General features: G+C 32.5%; 1 long non-coding RNA gene across 1 annotated transcript in view; it reads right to left on the reverse strand.

The window, feature by feature from the left end:
• The window catches only part of LOC117033492 (uncharacterized), a 172,814-nt gene extending 151,976 nt beyond the window's left edge, over positions 1–20,838 (reverse strand). The window contains exon 1 of the long non-coding RNA XR_004424893.1: positions 20,729–20,838. This is a non-coding gene — a long non-coding RNA (uncharacterized LOC117033492). The remainder of the gene's footprint in view (positions 1–20,728) is intronic.
• Positions 20,839–21,704: the final 866 nt, after the last annotated feature.

Here is a 21,704-nt window from a genome sequence, read left to right on the forward strand (position 1 = left end):
GGACCGACAAGAAAAAATGAAAAAATTTTCTAGAAAACGAGGTAAACGGAACAAAAAGTCAACCTATTATTTTCAATAAATCTATGTTTTATGAGAAAAAAACAACAAAGGTTAGCTTATTCAAATTTAGCTTGACAAGAGGTAAATATTATTATCAATATTTTCCCTGAAGGGTATCTAAATAGGATCTTTCCTTTGACATTGTAGAAGGTAGTCATTTGGGTGTGGTCTCCTCCTATGGACTAGGCAAAGTACTCTCACTGGTAATCAGGTTTTACTAGGTACCCTTCCTCTTTTCTTTCCCAAACACAGATATCTGAACTGGGAATGCATATCTGTTTTAACAAGTCAAGTTCGCTTTTTCCTGAGAATTTGACTAAGAACCAGAGAAAGCATAATTATCAACATGTCAAATGAATTGCAGAACATCAGAGATCCATATATAACTCTTGTTGAATTACCCAGATTTTTCATTTTAATTTCCTTCTCTTACAAAATACTATTTCTTCACTCACCTTAAATTATGGAAGATACACCTTCCAATTCATTCCCATTTGTAAGAGCTTATCATTTTTGAACATTTTAGGCAGTGATAATTGGAATTCTCCTTCAAAAGATTCTACACAATTACTATTTGTGTGTGTGTGTGTGTGTTTAACCCTTTTGCATAACAGATGAGATCTGTTACTTTCTTGTGGAAATAGCTGAAGTAACATTAACAGAAAAGAGTCTGTTTCAAAAATTATGCAGGTTACATAATGCTGGGGCAAAGTTATCAATTACGTCTCTCAAATTCAAATGCCATGCTTACAACACGACATTGGATATTTAGTTGTTACATACATTGCATTTTTGTGAATTCTCTAAGCCAGTAATATTTTGCTTTGGATAGGTCACTAAATTGAAGATTTATTCCTGATACTAATTTATGAGTTTTTCTATTTCATGTGAGTATTAAAATTAACCAAAAAGAAGTTTAATGTTTGATATGTAATGTGATTTTTTAACCACATGGCCACCCCAGACAATTCTCACAGTGAACCTTTACTATACAATAAAAAACAAAAAAAATAAAAAAATAGGCCAATCAAAAAGGCAAGAGCAGAATAGAGATTGTGATAAATTTAAAGATGGCAAAAGAAATAGTTCAGTTGTTTGCAATCATTTTATGTGCTTTTTATTAGAGGCCTCATATAATGATTTATAATTTGTAAACAAAAAGTTTTCTTATAAAAAATATGACTAGTTTGAGCAAAAAATTACTAAATTCCCAAAACATAAATTACTGAAGCTTATTTTCTTGAGAAACATACAAACTTTGTGTTATATATCCAGAGCTATCTATAGAAAGTCTTGCTTATATGGATGATTTGCACTGATATTGTATTTTTAAAACACTATTTTCATAAATTCCGACAACCACATACTCAAGAAAGTACATCAAATGTAAAAATAATGGTATTTTATTTTCTTACTTGGCTAGCCAGCTCATTCTTTCTTATAATTAATTTAAAACATTGTTACTTTGGGACATCTCCTTTCTTTCCAGCTTCATTGATTGTTGCCTTTACTTAGTGTCAGACCAAGAATCTATCATCATCAACACTAAAAGCCTTAGAGGATGCATTAAAAAAAACACACAAACAAACAACAAAGAAAACTAATTACTGTTGAACATTAAGTGACTTTTCCAGTTCTGCCACATGCAATATTTTTAAACAAAATCTCATTGGTCTTATTCTCTTTGATTTATATTTTGAACCAGAAATACACACTCAAAGGAGCACATCAATCTAAATTAGATGTCACATTGTATTTTGAACCTATTTAAGACTTTGAAATCTTGAAGGTTACCAAAGTATTACTGATTTATTTGAAAATCTAAAAATTTAAGGTGCTCTTTTTATTACTCCAAAGAAGAAATCTGAAATTATTTTTTTGTTGCTCCTTGCTCTATATGGATCCTCCATTAATCTTCAGCAGGCAAGCCATAGTTTGCCAAACCCTGTCTTACAAGACAGACACTGAGGATTTCATTTTCATTTATTAGTGGTGACTAATTTAAAGACAGATATTTGGTTGTTTCCATGTCTTAGCCACCATGAACAATGCTGCAATGAACATGGGGGTACACATATCTTTACAAATAAACGTTTTGGGGATAGATACCCAAAAAAGACATTTCTGGGTCCTATGGTAATTCTATTCTTATTTTCTTGAGGAATCTCTGTACAGTTTTTCATGGTGGCTTCACCAATATATATTCCCACTAGCAGTAGGAGGGTACCTTTTTCTCCACAGCCTCTCCAACCCGTATTATTACTTGTCTTATGGATAATAGCCATTCTAACAGGCGTGAGGTGATATTTAATTGTGGTTTCGATGTCCATTTCCCTAATAGCTAGTGAAGTTAAGCATTTTTCATCTATCTGTTGGCAGCTCATTTGTATTCTTGGGAGAAGTGTCTGTTCAGATCCTCTGCCTATTGTTTAATTGAATTGTTTTGTTGTTGTTATTGTTCTGGAGTAGCTGTATGAGTTATTTATATATTTTGGATATTGGTCCTTTATCAAAGGTTGTTTGTGAATATTTTCTCCTTTTCCGTTGGTTGCCTGTTTGTTTTGCTGATGGTTTCTTTTCCTTTGCAGAAGGTTTTTAGTTTGATATAGTTCCATTCATTTATTTTTGCTTTTACTTCCCTTGCCCTTGAGGTCAAATTCGTAAAATCCTCTCTGAACCCAAGGTCTATTAGTTTAGTACCATTGTTTTCTTCTATGCAATTTATTGTTTCAGATCTTATATTTAAGTCTTTGATCGATTTTGAGTTAATTTTGGTATATGGTGAGAGAGAGCAGTCTAGTTTCATTCTTTTGCACATGGCTTTCCAATTCTCTCAGCACCATTTATTGAAGAGGCCTTCTTTTCTTCATTTTATGTTTTGGCTCCTTTGTCAAAAATTACCAGCCCATATACAGAGGGTACCAAACAAACAAAAAAAAAATGTATACACATTTTAAGAAAGGAAAAAACTGTATTAAAATTGTAATAATCAATATATACCAATAGCAAAAGATGAATACAAGTAATGTTTGACTTCTGCAATTACAAGAGGTGCTCAAAGTGGTTACCATCAGAATCCAGATACTTCTGATTATGGCGAACTACTGCTTGAGCCACGTTGACCAAAGTGTCCACTTGTATACATTTTTTGGCACCCCCAGTATGTGCGGCGTTATTTCTGGGCTCTCAATTCTATTTCATTGGTCTGTGAGTCTATTTTTCTACCAATACCTCAATGTTTTGATTATTGTCACTTTGTAGTGACAATAAAGTCAGAGACTGACCTCCAAACATGTTTTTCTTTTGTCAGGATTGCTTTGGTTATTTGGGGTCTTTTGTGATTCCATACAAATCAGATGACTTATGTTCTATTTCTGTTTTTTAAATTCCATTGGTATTTTGATGGGCATAACATTAAATTTATATATTGCTTTGATATATGACTGGCTAAAGAAGATGTGGTACATATACTATATACAATGGAATATTACTCAGCCATAAGAAAATATGAAATACTGCCATTTGCAACAACATTCATGGATCTTGAGATTATCATGCTAAGTGAAATAAGTCAGACAGAAAAGGTCAAAAACCATATTATTTATCTCATATGTTGGATGTAAAACTGAAAGCAACAAATGAACAAGACCAACAAACAACCCCAAACTCAATGACACAGACCACAATGTAGTGGTGACCAGAAGGTAAGAGGGGAGGCAGGGAGGTAGAAGAGGGGAAACGGGGGTCAAATACATGGTGATGGAAGGAGAACTGACTCTGGGTGGTGAACACACAATGAAAAATATAGATGATGTATTACAGAATTGTACACTTGAAACCTATATAAAATTATTAACCAATAACACCCCAATAAACTTAATTTAAAAAAGGAAAAAAAGAAGACAGATCTTATTTTCACTTTATTACAAAAATTATGTTGTTGCATTTTTAAAATATTGCTATCCATGAAAATTACATTTTTTTTGTTTTATTCTTAGGCCATATGTTATGCGTCATTGAGTTCTCTCCGATTCCTGGTGACCCTAAGAATGAGTGATGTCTACAATGTCCTGTCCTCAACTGTCCTGCTCAGTCCCTGTAGACTCATGCATAGGCTTCTTTTATGGAGTCAACCTACCTCATATTTGGTCTTCCTTTTTCCAGATGTCTTCTATTTTTCCCAGGATTGTTGTCTTTTCCAAAGAACTCTGCCTCCTCGTGATGTGTCAAAGTCAGACATCTTCAGTTTGTTTTTCTTTGTTTTTCATTTTTGCCTCTAGTGATGTTTCCAGATTAATTTTCTTTACAACCCACATGCTCATCATTTTGTTAGTCCAGGGTATCCAGAGAGCTCTCCTACAGATCGATATTTCAAATGGATCTTTTTCTTCTTCTTATCAGTCTTCTTCACTGTCCAACATTCACATCTGCACATATCAATTAGAAATATGAGAGTCAGATGATCTTAGCCTTGCTCTCTAATGATACATTTTTTCTGCTAATGGTCTTTCGTAATTCTTCCATTGCTGCCCTTCTGAGTCTCAGCCTTCCCTTGATTTCATCTTCATCTTCACCCCCTCATAAATGAGTGGAGTCTCAGCCTTCCCTTGATTTCATCTTCATCTCTATCCCGTCATAAACGAATGGAGACTTTATTAATAAATATTTGTAGCAATGGATTTGATATTTATATTCTGATGCATTCTCAGGTAGATTTAATCATGTGGTCTGTCTGTCAATAGTAGCACAAATTAGTTTCTAGAAAACCCGGGGTAATTTTTTCCCCCCTCAGAATAAATGTTTCCTTTTATAAGACTGTTTTTGTAAGACAAATCTACAAAACCAAGTCCCCATAAATTTTGATATGTGACTGGCTTCCATTTCCTTCTGGACTAACCCTATCTCCTCTGTGACTAGAATGTTATGACTTTAAAAACACTGGTTTAATTCTTTTTTTCAACCAGTGTTGAATTCTAAGTTTTCTAAAATCATTTGCACTCAGTATGGAGAAAGAAAAATAATTTTTTTTCAATCATTTTTTCTGCATTATGCAGAAAAATGTTAGATCTAATAACACATTTAGCATTTGGTAATTATGCAGCATTGAGAAAGCTACTGTTTTTTCTTATTGTTAAGGTTAAAGATAGTGCATAACTCACTGGGTTGTTGTAAGGGCCACATCAAGTTTCTAATTTGACACGTTAAATATGGGAATCAACAGGTAAAATGTTGTCTATGTAAGTGGCAAAATCTATCTTCTGCTTTGTGGAATGGATGAGACTTGTATAGAGGGAGAAAAAGCAAAACATGATAGAGAATTCAAGTTTGAAATTCAATACAAAATTCAACTAGTCATTAGTGGGCTACTTAACCCGCTGACTGCAATAAAAGCACAATGAGATATCTAACATTTAACAGTAATAAAAATGGGAAATGTATTTAATAATAGGTAGGGCAAAGTTAAGGAAAGCCTTACAAGTCAAAAATCAAATTTCATGCTTTATAGCATTATACTAACTAAATGCAAATTTTCGACCTCAGGAATTTTAGCTGGCCAGGGAAAGAATAACGCATGGATAAAGGAGGTTAGAAGTAGGGAGACTATCTTGGAGCAGGTATGGAAGCAAATTAAGTGTGAACTGTCAGAACCTGGAACTGTGTCTATGAAAGGCAAATATTATAGAAAAGGACAGTGACTCTATGAGTCATATAGAAATAATACAAGTTAGAATTTGATGACATATTTTCAAAGTTTAAATATCAAAACACAATGCAGTACAGTAAAAATAAATCATTCAGGTTTTAGCTCTGTCATTTCCCTACTGGGTGCCTTGATAGGGGAGTTTAAATAACTAACCAAAATGAAGTTTCCTCCTTTACAAAATGTGGATGACATAATATGGGCATGATAAAACCTACTAAAACAATAATTACACTTAGTATTACATCTAACTTGTTTTTTTTTTTTTTGGTTTCAATTTTTTTTTGCCTTTGTTTCATATTACATAGAGATAATACATATAGTACTTAGCACAGCACTTTGTTATCATATAGATTTAATGAATGGAATTAGCATTATGAATATTAAGGAAAAGTCATATGTCTTCAAGACTCATGGTCCTCATGAACTGGAAAACCATACTATAACTCATAAAATGTAGGGGACATCCAGTTTGGGGCTGGGTTAGGAGGAAGGGAATTATATAACAATATACTATATACCTGTTTTGCGGGAGATGTTCCCCATCAAGTGGAGTTAGAGTAAAACTGATAGGAGCATACAATTTCTACTAAAGAAATAGTTTTACTTTCCTTTTACCTTAAAATTTGAATGTCATTATTCCATTTTGTCTTTCTTTGTTTTATTTTTCCCAGTAGTAATAACAGTCTAATAAAATGCAACCAATTTAAATCCAAGCCAACTGATAAAACAGATCATATCATACCACATGGGATTCTGACCAAACTCCCAAACTGTGTATGCCCACAGAGATTACATTCATAAACATTACTTCATCCATTATCCAAATTACAAATCAGAAGTAAAACTTTTATATAAACATAGTTTGAAAGCAGGTGGTGTTTTGATTATTTGCATCCGAACACTCTAATGAAGCCATGAGATACGAATAGATGGTAATTTATTGAAAGAAATGAAAAGGGGGTTTTTAGTTGAAACCTCAAAGTAAGAAGAATACTTCATGAAATCACCAAGTATGAAATTTAAGTTCTCCTGCTGAGTTAAATATGCCTTGAAAATGTCAGTGAACTTAGAGAAAAATGACAAATTACTATTATACACTCAAGTTTCCGAAAGTCATGCTGTTAGCTATTGTAAATATTACAGGATACTACTGAAATGAATGCTTTATATTATAGTCATTGTTGTGCAGAATATTTTGCCTTTTACATTGTTATAAACTACAGCTGAGTTCAGAAAATATACAATAAAGATTTATAAAATGTTTTCCTCTCATAAAAAAAGAAAATGGTAATAATACATAGTAGTATATAGTAGAGTTCTGACTTTAAATTTTATTACATAGTTTTAATCTTAATTATCATCTATAAGAATCATAAACTCCCTTATCCTCCACATGCCTAAAACTGTGTATGTTAACTTTTTGATAGTGTTTTCACTCTCATTGCTGAACATGCAGTTACAGAACCCAGTAAAAGTAGAAATGGTCGAATTATATTAGAGGGACTTTTTTTTTTAATTGAAAGTGAAACTATCAAAGGCCCAGGCAAAAAAAAAAAAAAAAAGACAAGCAACGTAAAGAAAATAAAAGTTAAAAACATTCTCCTTTCCAATTATCACCCTGAAGATGTGCTTGTTTAAAATTGTGAAGCCTATGGAAATCTTTCTACTTTTAAACATAAAAGTATTTTGTTCATTATGACGTTAAAAACTCAGATTTGTGTTAGGTGAGCTGGTAATCATTATTTATTAACTTTAAAAACACAGAGAAGGAACAATTATGGAGTTTATGAGTAGTACTAGCTGTACTCTAATAAGAACAAAAATTTTGACATATGAAATTTCTAATGTTGTCATTATTTAATGTTTTCTCCTGAAATAGAAAATTTGATGTCATAATTTATGGCTCCCTCTTTCTGATTCCCATACCAAATCAGTCACCAGTTATTATTATTAAAAGACAATAATATCTGTTCAAATTGGCTACTCTTCTTCATCGTCCAGACTTCTGCTTTAAAGCACTTATCTTCTGTCATTTGAAATATTTTAAGGGTTTTCTACTTTGCTTCACTGTCACCAGATTTTCTACCCTAACAAATCCTAAATATGCTTCCCAGAATAATTTTCTTAAAAAAAAAATAAAGCAGTAATTTTATTCCCCTATATGTAAATTTATTTGTTTATGCAAATTAGAGGGTATAAAACCCATTTTATTAACTTGACCCTTACAATTTAGGCCAATGTACTCCCTCAATGTCTTTCTAGTTCATCAGTTCTCACAGACACACCCATGCTCATACCACATTGAATATGACATTGTCCTAGACTTCTTCATGAGTCTTTGTCTTTATATTTTATATTACACCATCTGCCAGAAATGAAAGTATCTTTGTCTAATAATCTGACTAGCAAAAAATTATTCACATCCTCCCAGACTCAATTCAAGCGTTACTGCCATGATGAAACCTTCCCTAGCACCCCCATAAAGATTGGTTTTCCAGGTTTGGGTATATTCTTAACACCTAATCCTCAATTCTATAATAAAGCTCACCACATTTCCACTTATTAATTTGTCAAGACATTTGTGTTATCAGATGGACTATAAGGGCCTCTAGGACTTTGATATACAAAGAGAGATAGATTGGACAACTGGTATCTTATAACAAATATAGAATCTCTTGCTTCACTCCAGAAGTCCTGAATCAAACTCTGCATTTTGAACTAGATCCACATGTGATTAGTTTTAAAAACTCTACTGAAGAATACACACACACACCCACACACACACACACACACACACACATAATTCTCAATTAAAATGCACTGAATGAAGAAAATTTTAAGTTTGACTTTACTACTATGATTTTACTAATGAAATATACAAGTATAATTTAAAATCCTGAGATTCTATTTATCGTGTATTTGACAATAGTAAGCTATATAAAATGCAATCCCTATTTTCTTATTTTAAACTTTTATGTTGGTGGTAAGAGGAATAGTAATCATTAACTTCTGTTTAAGACATTTTTATATGGCAATTTATTGGACACTTATGGGCATGGAATGACATTTGGTAACTTCAACTGTAAGGAAATGCTGAGACACCTTCATTTTGATCTTTTTCTGGCTATCACTTAGGTCTTAATGAATGCATAACTAGTCATAGACTGTTTGAGCAGATGGAAAAAATAGCATAAAAAGATGTCCACTTATCAAATAATAATTCTAAAATATTATTTAATCCAATAAATGAAAATAATCAAACAATACTTCATTTTATTTGTGAAATAGAATATTAGATTACTTTGTGTATAGTCTTATGTAAAATATGAATATTCCAAATTAAAAACTCAAAAGAGACAAATTAGATTTGTTCTCAAATTTTCTTTATCAGTATAAAATCTTATTTCATTACATTTATTTGTCAAATTCAGGTAAATTCAAAGTATCAAAATTTGCCTGTCTTTAGGCACAATGACCATGTGACAAAACAAAACCCATAATGCTTCAGAGACCTTCTTGGTATCTAATTTCCACCATTACGCTCCGTATTTCTCCTTCAAAGACAAAATGACGATGACATCTTTTCCATAAGATTAATCTGATCAGACCTTTACATTGTTAGGTATTCAAATAAAACGGAGAGAATCATCACTCCTGAAACACACACACATGCAAACACACACACACAAGAAGGTAGAGATGGAGTTCTTTCTCTCTTAGCTACAAATATTTCAGGTCTAGTAATAGGAACATAGATATGACTAAAAAGTAATGCTAAGCTGAGTTCTAGAGTGGCAATGGGCCCACTGGTGTTGACAACTATTTGTGCCGGGGAATGCTATTTATTTGAGAGATCCATTCGCTCTACAATTAGACAGAGGTCTTCCGCAGAAATTAGGATGGTCCCTGCCTAACGATTATTGCAGCCCATGCCCTGAGAGATGAGACAGAGTTCAGTTCAGTTCAGCATAATAATGATCAGTGAAGAATGCACAACTTTCTGAAGCTTCCCTTGGGTAATACAATTGGGAAGATGAGCATTGTGGAAGTTAATTAGGTGGTGATTAATAACAACATCCTTCAGAGAGATCAAGGATGTGATTAGAAAACAAAACAAAACAAAAAAAGAAAACCAAAGTCCCATTTCACAGATTGCTCAGAGGTGAAAAAATGAACCACAATTTGGTCCACATAAATTGGTCACTAACCTCCTACTCCCATTGCCAAAACCAAAATCAAAACAAACAAACAAACAAACAAACAAAAAACTCAAAGAAAGACGATATATAGAGACATAAAACTAGCCTTAGCAAATTTGAGAAGATTGAAATCATCCCAAGCATATTGTTTGATCACAAGGCTTTGAAATCAGATATCAACTGTGAAAAGAAAGCAGAAAAAACCACAGATATGTGGAGATTAAACAACATACTTTTAAAGAACGACTGGGTCAAAGAAGAAATAAAAGGAGAGAGCAAAAGATGCATAGAAACAAATGACAATGAAAATACATCCTACCATAATTTTTGGGATACAGCAAAAGCAGTTTTAAGAGGGAAACATATCATTACAGACCTATTTCAAGAAAAAAGAAAAATCCCAGATAAATTACCTCACGTTACACCTTAAAGAACTAGAAAAAGAACAAATGTAACCCAAAATCAGCAGAAGAAAGGGAATAATAAAAATCAGAGCAGAACTAAATGAAATAGAGAACAAAAAGACAATAGAAAAAAATTAATGCAACAAAGAGGTTCTTTGAAAAGATTAATAAAATTGACAAACCTTGGCTAGAATTACTAAGATAAAAAGAGAAAAAGTCACAAATAAAATCAGAAATGAAAGATGGGAAGTTACGGATGCCACAGAAATACAAAAAATCATCCAAGAATACTATGAAGGACTATATGTCAACAAATTTCAATAACCTACAAGAAATTGATATTTTCTTAGAAATATATAGCCTTCCTAGGCTGAATCACAAAGAATTGGAAAATCTAAATAGACCAATCACCAGTAAGGAAATTGAATCAGTCATCCAAAACCTTCCCAAAAGCAGAAGTCTGGGACCAAATGGCTTCACTAGTGAATTCTACCAAACCTTCAAAGAGGATCGAATACCAATTCTACTCAAACTCTTCCAAAAAATTGAAGAAGAGATAGTACTCCCTAACTCATTTTATGAGGCCAACATTACCCTGATACCAAAACCTGGTAAGGATAACACAAAAAAAGAAAATTACAGACCAATAATTCTGATGAACACAGATGCAAAAATCCTAAACAAAATTCTAGCAAATGAAATGCAACAATACATCAAAAAGATTATAGGGGCGGCCACATGGCTCAGTGGGTTAGAGCCCAAGCTCTTAACAACAAGGTTGCTGGTTCAATTCCCTCATGGGATGGGTGGGCTGCGCCCCCTGCAACTAAAGATTGAAAACGGCAACTGGCCTTGGAGCTGAGTTGTGCCTTCCACAACTGGACTGAAGGACAAGTACATGGAGTTGATTGGCTCTGGAGAAACACACCGTTCCCCAATAAAAAAAAAGAAAAAAAGTTATAGATCACAACCAAGTGGGGTTCAACCTAGAGGAACAAGGATGGTTCAACACATGCAAATTGATTTGTGATACACCACATAAACAAAATAAAGGACAAAAACCATATGATTATATTAATAGATGCAGAGAAAGTGTCTGACAAGATACAACATACATTTATGATTAAAACCTTAATAAAACGGGTATAGAAGGAAAATACCTCAACATAGCAAAGGCCATATATGACAAACCCTCAGCTAATATCATAATTAACAGTGTAAAACTGAAGCCCTTTGCTCCATGTTCAGGAATACAACAGGGCTGTCCCCTATCACCTCTGCCTTTCAATATAGTATTTGAAGTCCTAGCCAGAGCAATCAGACAAGAGAAAGAAATAAAAGGCATCCAAATTTGGAATGAAGAAGTTAAATTGTCACTCTGCAGATGGCATGATGCTATATAGAGAAAACCCTAAAGACTCCACCAAAAAGCTATTAGAAACAATCAACGAATACAGTAAAGTTGCCAGCTACAAAATCAACATACAAAAGTCCATCACATTCCTACATATTAACAATGAAATCTCAGAAAAAGAAATTAAAAAAAAAAAATTCCTTTTGCAATTGTAACAAAGAAATAAAATACCTAGGAATAAACTTAACCAAGGACATGAAAGACATATACTTAAAACTGTAAGACATTTTTAAAAGAAATTGAAGAAGACACAAAGAAATGGAAAGATATTCCATGTTCATGGATTGGAAGGATCAACATAGTTAAAATGTTCATATTACCCAAAGCAATATACAGATTTAATGCAATCCCCATCAAAATCCAATTGACATTTTTAAAAGAAATAGCACAAGAAAGTCATCAGATTTGTATGGAACCACAAAAGACCCTGAATAGCCAAAGCAATCCTAAGAAAAAAGAACAATGCTGGAGGTATCACACTTCCTGACTTCAGCTTGTACTACAGGGCAACAATAATCAAAACAGTACGGTATCGGCAGAAAAACAGACACACAGACCAATGGAATAGAATTGAGAACCCAGAAGTAAACTCACATAAATATGGAGAGATAATTTTTGACAAAGAAGCAAAAAACATACAATGGAGAAATGATAGCCTCTTCAATAAATGGTGCTGGGAGAATTGGAAAACCACGTGGAAAAGAATGAAACTGGACCATGTACATCTGTCACCATGTACCAAAATTAACTCAAAATGGATCAAAGACCTAAACATAAGACCTGGAACAATAAAATACATAGAAGAAAACATAGGTACTAAACTTATGGACCTTGGGTTCAAAGAACATTTTATGAATTTGACCCCAAAGGCAAAAGAAGTAAAAACTGAAATAAAAGAATGGGACTATATCAAACTAAAAAGCTTCTGCACAGCAAAAGAAACGATCAACAAAATAAATAGACAACCAACTGAATGGGAGAAAAGTTTTGCAAACAACGCCTGCGATAAGGGATTGATATCCATAATATATAAAGAACTCATACAACTCAACAACAACAACAACAAAAAACCAAACAATCCAATTAAAAAATGGGCAGAGGACCTGAGTATACATTTCTTCAAGACATATAAATGGCCAATAGATATATGAAATAATATACAACATCACTAATCTTCAGAGAAATGCAAATAAAAACCATAATGAGATATTACCTCACCCTGGTTAGAATGGCTATCATCAAGAAGACAAATAATAACAACTGTTGGAGAAAAGGCTGGAGAAAAAGGAACCCTCATACACTGTTGCTGGGAATGCAGATTGGTGTAGCCAGTATGGAAGGCAGCATGGAGTTTTCCTAAAAAATTAAGAATAGAATTACCATATGACCCAGCAATCCGTCTCCTGGGTATCTACCCAAAAAATCTGAAAATATTTATCCATAAAGATATATGTGCTCTGATGTTCATTGCAGCTTTATTTTCGATGGCCAAGACATGGAAACAACCCCAAGTGTCTTTCGATAGGTGATTGGATAAAGAAGTTGTGGTATATATACACAATGGAATACTAGTATGCCATAAGAAAAGATGAAATAGTACCATTTGGGACAACATGAAAGGATCTTAAGATTATTATGCTGAGCGAAAAAAGTCAGACAGAAATAGTCAAGAAACATATGATTTCACTGATATGTGGTATCTAAAACAGAAAACAACAAAAGAACAAGAAAAACAAATGAAGAAACAAAAAACTTATAGACGCAGACAATAGTTTAGTGGTTACCATAGGGTAAGGGGGTAGAAGGGTGGTAGATGTGGGCAAAGGAGATCCAATATATAGTGATGGAAATAGAACTGACTCTGAGTGGTGAATACACAATGTGATATATAGATGATGTATTACAGAATTGTGCACCTGAAATCTATGTAACTTTACCAACAATTGTCACCCCAATAAACATTAATTACCAACAAAAACAAAAAACAAGTAATAATCAACAAACAATAGATAAGGTGATATAGGAAAACAGCCAATAATTATTTCTCATTTAGATTGATCTTTATATTCATGATTATCTATGAACTTGATATAGATAAAATTAAGCCAAGAAAAATAAGAACTGTATGGTATTAGAATTTTCAAATGGAAGTTCTGTAACTGAGCCCAAATAAATGAAAATTTAAAAATATAACTACAAAAATAGCAGTAAAGAGAATAATGCAACCGAAGTAAGAACACATAAGCCTAATCCTTAAAACTGACACTACCGCAGTCTGCACATATATTCAATGTAATGGAATAACAATATTTCCGTTCATCTTTGCAAAGTTCAAATTGGTTCACAATCATTGAACCAAGGGTAGGAGCATGCATGCACATACACACACACACATACACACACACACACACACACACTCACACACACTAAAATAAACTGTACTATTCAGCGTTTAAAATTCAATTTAGGAAATGATTTATAAAACTATTAAAGTTGTATCCAAAAATATGTGTGCAATTCCAGGATAGTAGGTCTTTGGTTTAATTACCAGAGAATTCCAAATAAAGCCATTGGCTAAGTCATAATGAGAGTTACCAAACAGATGGGAGTTTGACTTGAAATTTCTTAAGCGCTTATGAGAGATAAATCAACCTTTGAAAAGAGAAAGGATAAAGACTATGCAAAGCGGAAGTGCTTTAATTATTTTTTACCTCATTTCCTAAACTCTCCATAAATAAATTCATAAATCTTTCCACTTGAGTTTCCAGATCTAAGAAGACAGTGGATTACAAATGTTTAAACAGCTTATCATCTTTGTTTGGTGTGGATTATTTTAACTTTTGTCCAACTCAACCAATTAATTCAGTAATCAAATATGTTTTCATTTCATTTAGTGTTCTAATTAAATGATTATAAGATCCTTGTCTATAAAATATAGGAAGCTTGTATTTTATCTCCAGCAAAACCTCCCTGTACAGCCTATTCCCAGATAAACCCAGGTATTTTAAGATATAAACCAGACCCTAACTGTCAGGTCTGAGTGCCTTGTTTCATTAAGCAAAAACTGGAAAGTGTGTGTATTGAGGTAAGTTGCCTCACTTATGATTATTTTTGCTACTTTATAGAGTTCAGTTAACTGCATCCATTGCCTGAAAGGCTTTATTTCCCATTTCATTGCATGTTTTCACCACTCAATGAAGTCGCAACCAGGATTATGATATTCAATTGACTAAGGCAAAGCCTTCCCTTTGTACTAAGTGCTGTGATACTTGCAGCCTGGCCACGTGGGCTCTAATCTCTGCAGAGTACTGTAGACAAGACTTGCTCTTCTCCATCTCTGAGAGCTCTCAAAACAGACCATAACTATTGTAAGAGATAATGGGGAAATCAAGTATTGTCATCACACCCTCAGGTTTATCAGTAATTCCTCATGGCATCTGTGTGCTGAAAGGAGGTGAAGCCATCTACAGTTCAGTCTTCCCAGATATCCCCAGCATTATGGCCATATAAACACTCCATCTTCTTTCCATGCGTAGGCAAACTGGAACTTTCTGGATCAACAATTTATGACAAAGGCTTTTAACATAATTTTAGTTAGCATTTTTCCAAAGTGGCAGGATATGGGACATTCTACATCAGAAATGTACTTACTTACAAAAATCTATCCTGTAATATATACTACTGTGAATTACTGGCAATATAATTTCAGGTTCTGTCATATCTTCTCGTCAGATTATATGGACAGAGCATGATGAATTTATCAAAGACACCCTATAAATATCAGAAAAATGAAATATGAGCCTCACTTCCTTCCCTCCCAGAAGACCTCAAGTGTCTTTTTTTAAATTTTTATTAAATTGGGGTGTCATTGGTTAGTATAATTATATAGTTTCCAAGTGTACATTTCTATAATATATCATCTGTACATTATATTGTGTGTTCACCACCCAGAGTCAGTTTTCCTTCCATCACCATATATTGACCCCTCTTTACCCTCTTCTACCACGCCCCTCCCCCTTTATCCTCTGGTAATCACTAAGCTGTTATCTATGTCTATGACTTTTTATTTTATGAATTGTCCACTTGAAACCTTCAATTGTCCTGTAGGAATGAATATAGCAGGAAGACTGATTACATGAGCCTACAGCCAAATAAATTTGTATACTTTCCCTACAATGGGGCTTTTTAACATAGGGCAATAACCCTCTTATTCCAGGATGTATCTGGCAATGATTGGAGACATTTTTGGTTGTCGCATTGATGAGCGCTATAGGCTTCTAGTAGATAAAGGCAGGAGATCCTGCTAAACACGCAAAATGTACAAGACTCTCTCCTACAGCAAAGTATTATCCAACCCAAAATAGTAATAATACCAGTGTTGAGAAACCCTGCTTTACATGAACTTCAATATACTTACAGCTTGCTGTATTCACTCCTAAACATCCAGTTTGGAGTTTCTAATGCTAAGACTTTGAAGCCTTGTTGATATATTATCAAATACTTCAGTTCAGTCACATGAAATTTTCTTGGACTATAGTTTATAATCAAGTTTACATTATAAATAAAAAGCTGAAAACATTTAATAAAAAATATAATGGTTATTTCTTTTCAAATCAAAGTTAGGCTGAAATAAGTTAGTTATGTTAATGGAAAATACCAAGGTATGCTAAATTATTTTTGATTTAGAACTTGCAGATGATTTAGGGATACAGTGTGTGTGTGTGTGTGTGTGTGTGTGTGTGTGTGTGTCCGCATTTGTATTTTATTGAATAGAAGAATACTCATCGAATATTACAATAGTTAATACTCAGTATTAGGAATGTGACTAATATTAAATATTTTATATATAACTATATAATATATATGATGTACATAACATAAATAAAAATTTAATGATCATTAAAAATTCTAAAGCATTATCATTTAAAACACAATTAGAACAGAATATAGATTCAAAAAACTGACCCACACATATGCCATCAAATAATGTTTGATAAAGAACCTTGCAGTTTGGTGGTAAAAGAATGGTCATTGCAATAGTACTGCTTTGTTAGTTATACATTCAAAAATAAAAGTAACAATCTTGACCTGTATTTCACAGCATAACCAGAAGTTAATTCCAAATAACATGCAGGTAAAGATGAGAATGAATAAACAATAATGGGGTTTAGAAAAGTATATAGAACATCTCTATAACCTTACAGTGGGTAAAGATTTATTTAAAAAATAGAAAACAAAAAAAGGATAAACAAGGAATAAAAATAAAAAATATATACATTGAACAATATGAAAATTAAGAAGTGCTAGTTGCAAAATATTTTAAATACATATACCCAAGCTCACATCTAGAATATATATAGAATTATTATAAACCAATTAAAAAATGGGTAAAAAAAACTTAAATTGCAAAATAAAAAAGAGGATACATGAATAGCCAATAAAAATATTTAAAGGGTCTCAACTTGATTAGTCATCAGCTAAATGCATATTTAAAACAATTAAACACACTACATACACAGTAGAATGATTAAATAGCAAATAACTGAATGAATGAATGAATGAATGAATGAACGAATGGCAAGGATGTGGAGCAAAGGTCTTATACTGATGGAAGTATAAATGGTTATAACTCACAACCACGTTGTGAATTGTTTGATATTACTTAATAAAGCTGAACATCATACTGTATAACCTGGAAATTCCTATCCTAGGTATTTATCTAAGATAAATGATTATGTATATTTGTCAAATTTGTGTACATAAATTATCACAGTAACTTATTCGGAAGAGCCCAAAATTTGAAATAATGCAAGTATCCAATAATGTGGAATAAATATACTACCAATGTAATATATTTACACAGTGAAATACATCACAGTCCTGAGAATGAACAAATCACGACTATTAGGTTGGTGCAAAAGTTAATTGTGGTTTTTGCAATTATTTTTAACCTTTTAAACCATAACAACTTTTGCACCAACCTAATATATCAACAGGTATGAATCTCACAGACATTATTTTGAGTGATAGATGATAGATGAAAGAGTAAATATAGAATGACTTTATTTACATAAAGTTCAAAAATCAACACATCTACAGTCTTTTAATACAGATAGTGATTAGCTTATGAGTTTTATCTGGGAGGAAGACATGAGACAGATTCTGAGTTAATAGTTATATCTTATTATTTGTTGAGTATGCTGCTTAATGACTGTTTTGTGAAGTTCACTGAATTTAGATATAGGATTTTATACTTCTTTGGGTATTATCATTAAATAGAATTCACCAAAAATATGTTACAGGAAATAAAATTATTTTCTGATAATTTCCTGTATATAGATATTTATATTTATATATTATATATGTGATTATATATAATATATATGCATAATTTTTGTATGGAACACTGAATTTGGGTAATAATGCTTTTATTTGGCTCAATGGAATTGAACTTTGAATTACATTACATATTAGTTTGCAAAAACTTTTGGTCCATAAAGAGGCAAGGTATCTATTACCCAAAGAACTGTGGGAAAACAGTAATCTTTTTCAAAGTCCAGCTCCTGATAAATAAAATATAGATAAGATATTCACAACAGAATATCTTAGAATTAAAGTTGAAAATATATTCAAAATTTAGCACAAACCCAAATACAAATATTCAATTATGTTACTTGATTCTTTTTCACCACTTACAAAAATTTCAAATGACATCTATTAAATAATGTATTACATTCAGAATACAACAAATTATGTTGAGAACTAAATAAAATGAACTAAATTTAATTTCTCATTTACCTATTGACCATGTTGAATAGCATTTTCCATCACAAAAATTTTCTTAATCTATTGTTACCAGGACACATGGCAAGCTCTCCTGTTGCCATATCTCTCATCTAATAGGTTCTGCTAGATGCTGGTGGTGGTGATCATCGTGTTTCTTTATCATGAGATATGAACTATTCAACTCTAAAATAAATATATCTACTAAAGGCTCAAAATAACAAGTAGACATCTGCTTTCACAACTGTAGGAAGAATATTAAAGCATATTGATATTTTAAACTGGGTTTTACAGTGAAAAACTGTACTACCCAGTTAAATAACCTAAGCATTCCTAGTTGGTTGTGATTTTTTTTCCTTAGGGATTAGACAACAGACTTAATCATGTACATCCTTCAACTGTCTCCAATAACCAGATCAAATTGATTGAAGGAGTAAGAGAATAAAGGAAAGTAGCTATTTCTATTAAATTTTTGTGTACCCAAACAAGCTTGGATATGGACTTCCACATATCACTGTGTCACATGGGGCAATGGCTGTCAGTAGGAAATGAAAGACCAAATAACTGAAATATGTTTTGAATTAAGAATGACTCTAGAGAGGGGTCAAATTTAATACTGTGCTTATCATGGGTGATGATTTAGAATTTTGATTCATGTTTAAGAATGTTTGCTAGCAGGCAAGAAAAAAAAATAGTCAATAACTGGCAATGTAATAATTTAGAAAAGCCTCACAAATGAAATACATTAATAGGCAAAGTTCTGGATATTCAATCCACAAACTAGAAAAGCAGTATTTTGGACCTGAAACCTACATAACTTTGCTAACAATTGTCATCCCAATAAACTTTAATTTAAAAAATAGGAAAGCAGTGTTGTAAATTCAAAAAGCGTTTCCAAGTTCTGATTTGAGTAATCTAAGAGTAAAAGAAGGGGCACAAGATAAAGCAATGTCAAGTACATACAGAAAGACAATTGTCACCCCAGTAAGTTTTAATTTTGTAAAAAAGATAATTATCAAGAAATGCAAAATGAATATTAGGGAACAAATAGAATATAAAGTCTAAATAAGAAAATCAGGGAAAGAATCCAGCACAAAACATTCCATATGAATATTCACTAAAAGTCTTGTCAAGAAGAAGGCAATAAAAAGAATCACAGAGAGACAACAGCTATCTCCAAGTTGAATAAAAGTTCCAGACACAAATTAGAATGCCTACTCTTGCCTGGTACCATGTATCACAATAACAATACACCCATTGAAACTCAAGTTCTTTCAGGAATCTAATTTTCAATATGGAATCTGATTTCCAATTTGGAAATCAGGTTCTGGCATGTAGAAATTATCAATAAATATTTACTTAAAGCAATGATATAATTACTCTAATAGAAGCATATAAAAGGATGTAATTACTCATTTTATGTTATTCAATTTTAAGCCTGGTAGTTCCTTATTCTGGAAAATAAAATTGGACTTTTATATCTTTCTAACGAAGTTACCCAAATTGTTAGAGGTATTCACATGTTAGTAATGAACTCTTTATACATTACATGGAAAATATAAAGAATTTTAAATTAATTTCTCAACCAGAATTATTTTATTAACATTTAGAAAACATTTTAACATGTATCTGTGCATATAGGTAGATAAATGACAAAAAGATAAACGAACACAGATTCATAGGTGATAGATAGATAGGTAGTAGATTAAAAATGTTGCTTGAGACACAACTATTTTGAAGAACTAATGGCCTTATTATAAATATGTCCTGTAGTCAAGGTGTGTTGAATCCTAAAAACAACCCCCAATATTTTGTATTCTAGTCCCAAGAACTGAGAATATTATGAGTCTTCATGCCCATGGCAATTTTACTTTATGTAAAACCCTAAAAACAACCTCCAATATTTTGTATTCTAGTCCCAAGAACTGAGAATATTATGAGTCTTCATGCCCATGGCAATTTTATTTTATGTAGCAGAAAGGAATTGCCAGCATAATTCAGGCAACTAGTATAAGTTGATTCTGAAATAGAAAGGTTATCCTGGATGTTCAGGAGGGGATGGCTAATGTATTTACATGAATCCTTTAAAATTAGAGAGTTAACCCAGCAAGCAGCAGAGTATGAAGTCAGAGATTTGGATAAAGAGTGAGAAACAGTTACATACCATTCCGGACTTGAAGATTGAGACCACCACATTAGGAGGATGTAAGGATGATGGCAGCCCCTAGTGGCTGAGGTTGGCCCCAGATGACACACAGCAAGTTAAGGAAGACCTCAATCTTGCAACTGCAAGAAAACAAATTCTTCTTACAATGAGCTTTCAAGAGCCCCCGATGAGACCAGATTTCTAGCCACACCTTGATTCTAGTCCTGTGAGACACTGTGCAAAGACTCTTGTCATGCTGTGCCAGACTTCTTATCGTGTTTTCTACAAATTAAGACCTAGCTGGACAATCAGCTCTAATGCATATTTTGGAGCAAAAATTAATATAAGACCCAGTATTATATTATATTATTATTATTATTATTATTATTATTATATTATATTTATTATATTATTACATCACATCACATCACATTATATTATAAAGACCCAGTATTATATTATATTAAAATAAGACTGGGTCTTGTACTAATTTTTGCTCCAAAAGATGCATTAGAGTTGATTGTCCAGCAAGGTCTTATTTTCAGGGAAACAGGGTACCTACAGAATTGTGTGCAAATAAATGGGCATTGTTCTAAACCACTATGTTTGTAGTAAATTTCTAGGCAACTTTGGAAATCTAGTGCATTAAGGATAATACTTGTATACACTCATATATGCCTAATTTGTCATAGTAAATAAATAATAAATAGTATTAATAGATTGCACAAAAATATGAATAATAAAATGGCAATAACTATGTTCCTATCAATGATCACTTTAAATGTAAATGGATTAAATTAACCCATCAAAAGACATAGGGAAGCTGCATGGATAAGAAAACAACACCCATGCATATGCTGTCTACAAGAGACCCACCTCAAATCGAAAGACACACATAGACGGAAAGTAAAGGGATGAGAAAAGATAGTTCATGCAAATGGAAATGAGAATAAAGCCAGGATAGCAATTATTTTATCGGACAAAATAGACTTGA

Source organism: Rhinolophus ferrumequinum, chromosome 2 (genome assembly GCF_004115265.2).
Source record: "Rhinolophus ferrumequinum isolate MPI-CBG mRhiFer1 chromosome 2, mRhiFer1_v1.p, whole genome shotgun sequence".
Lineage (NCBI taxonomy): Eukaryota > Metazoa > Chordata > Mammalia > Chiroptera > Rhinolophidae > Rhinolophus > Rhinolophus ferrumequinum.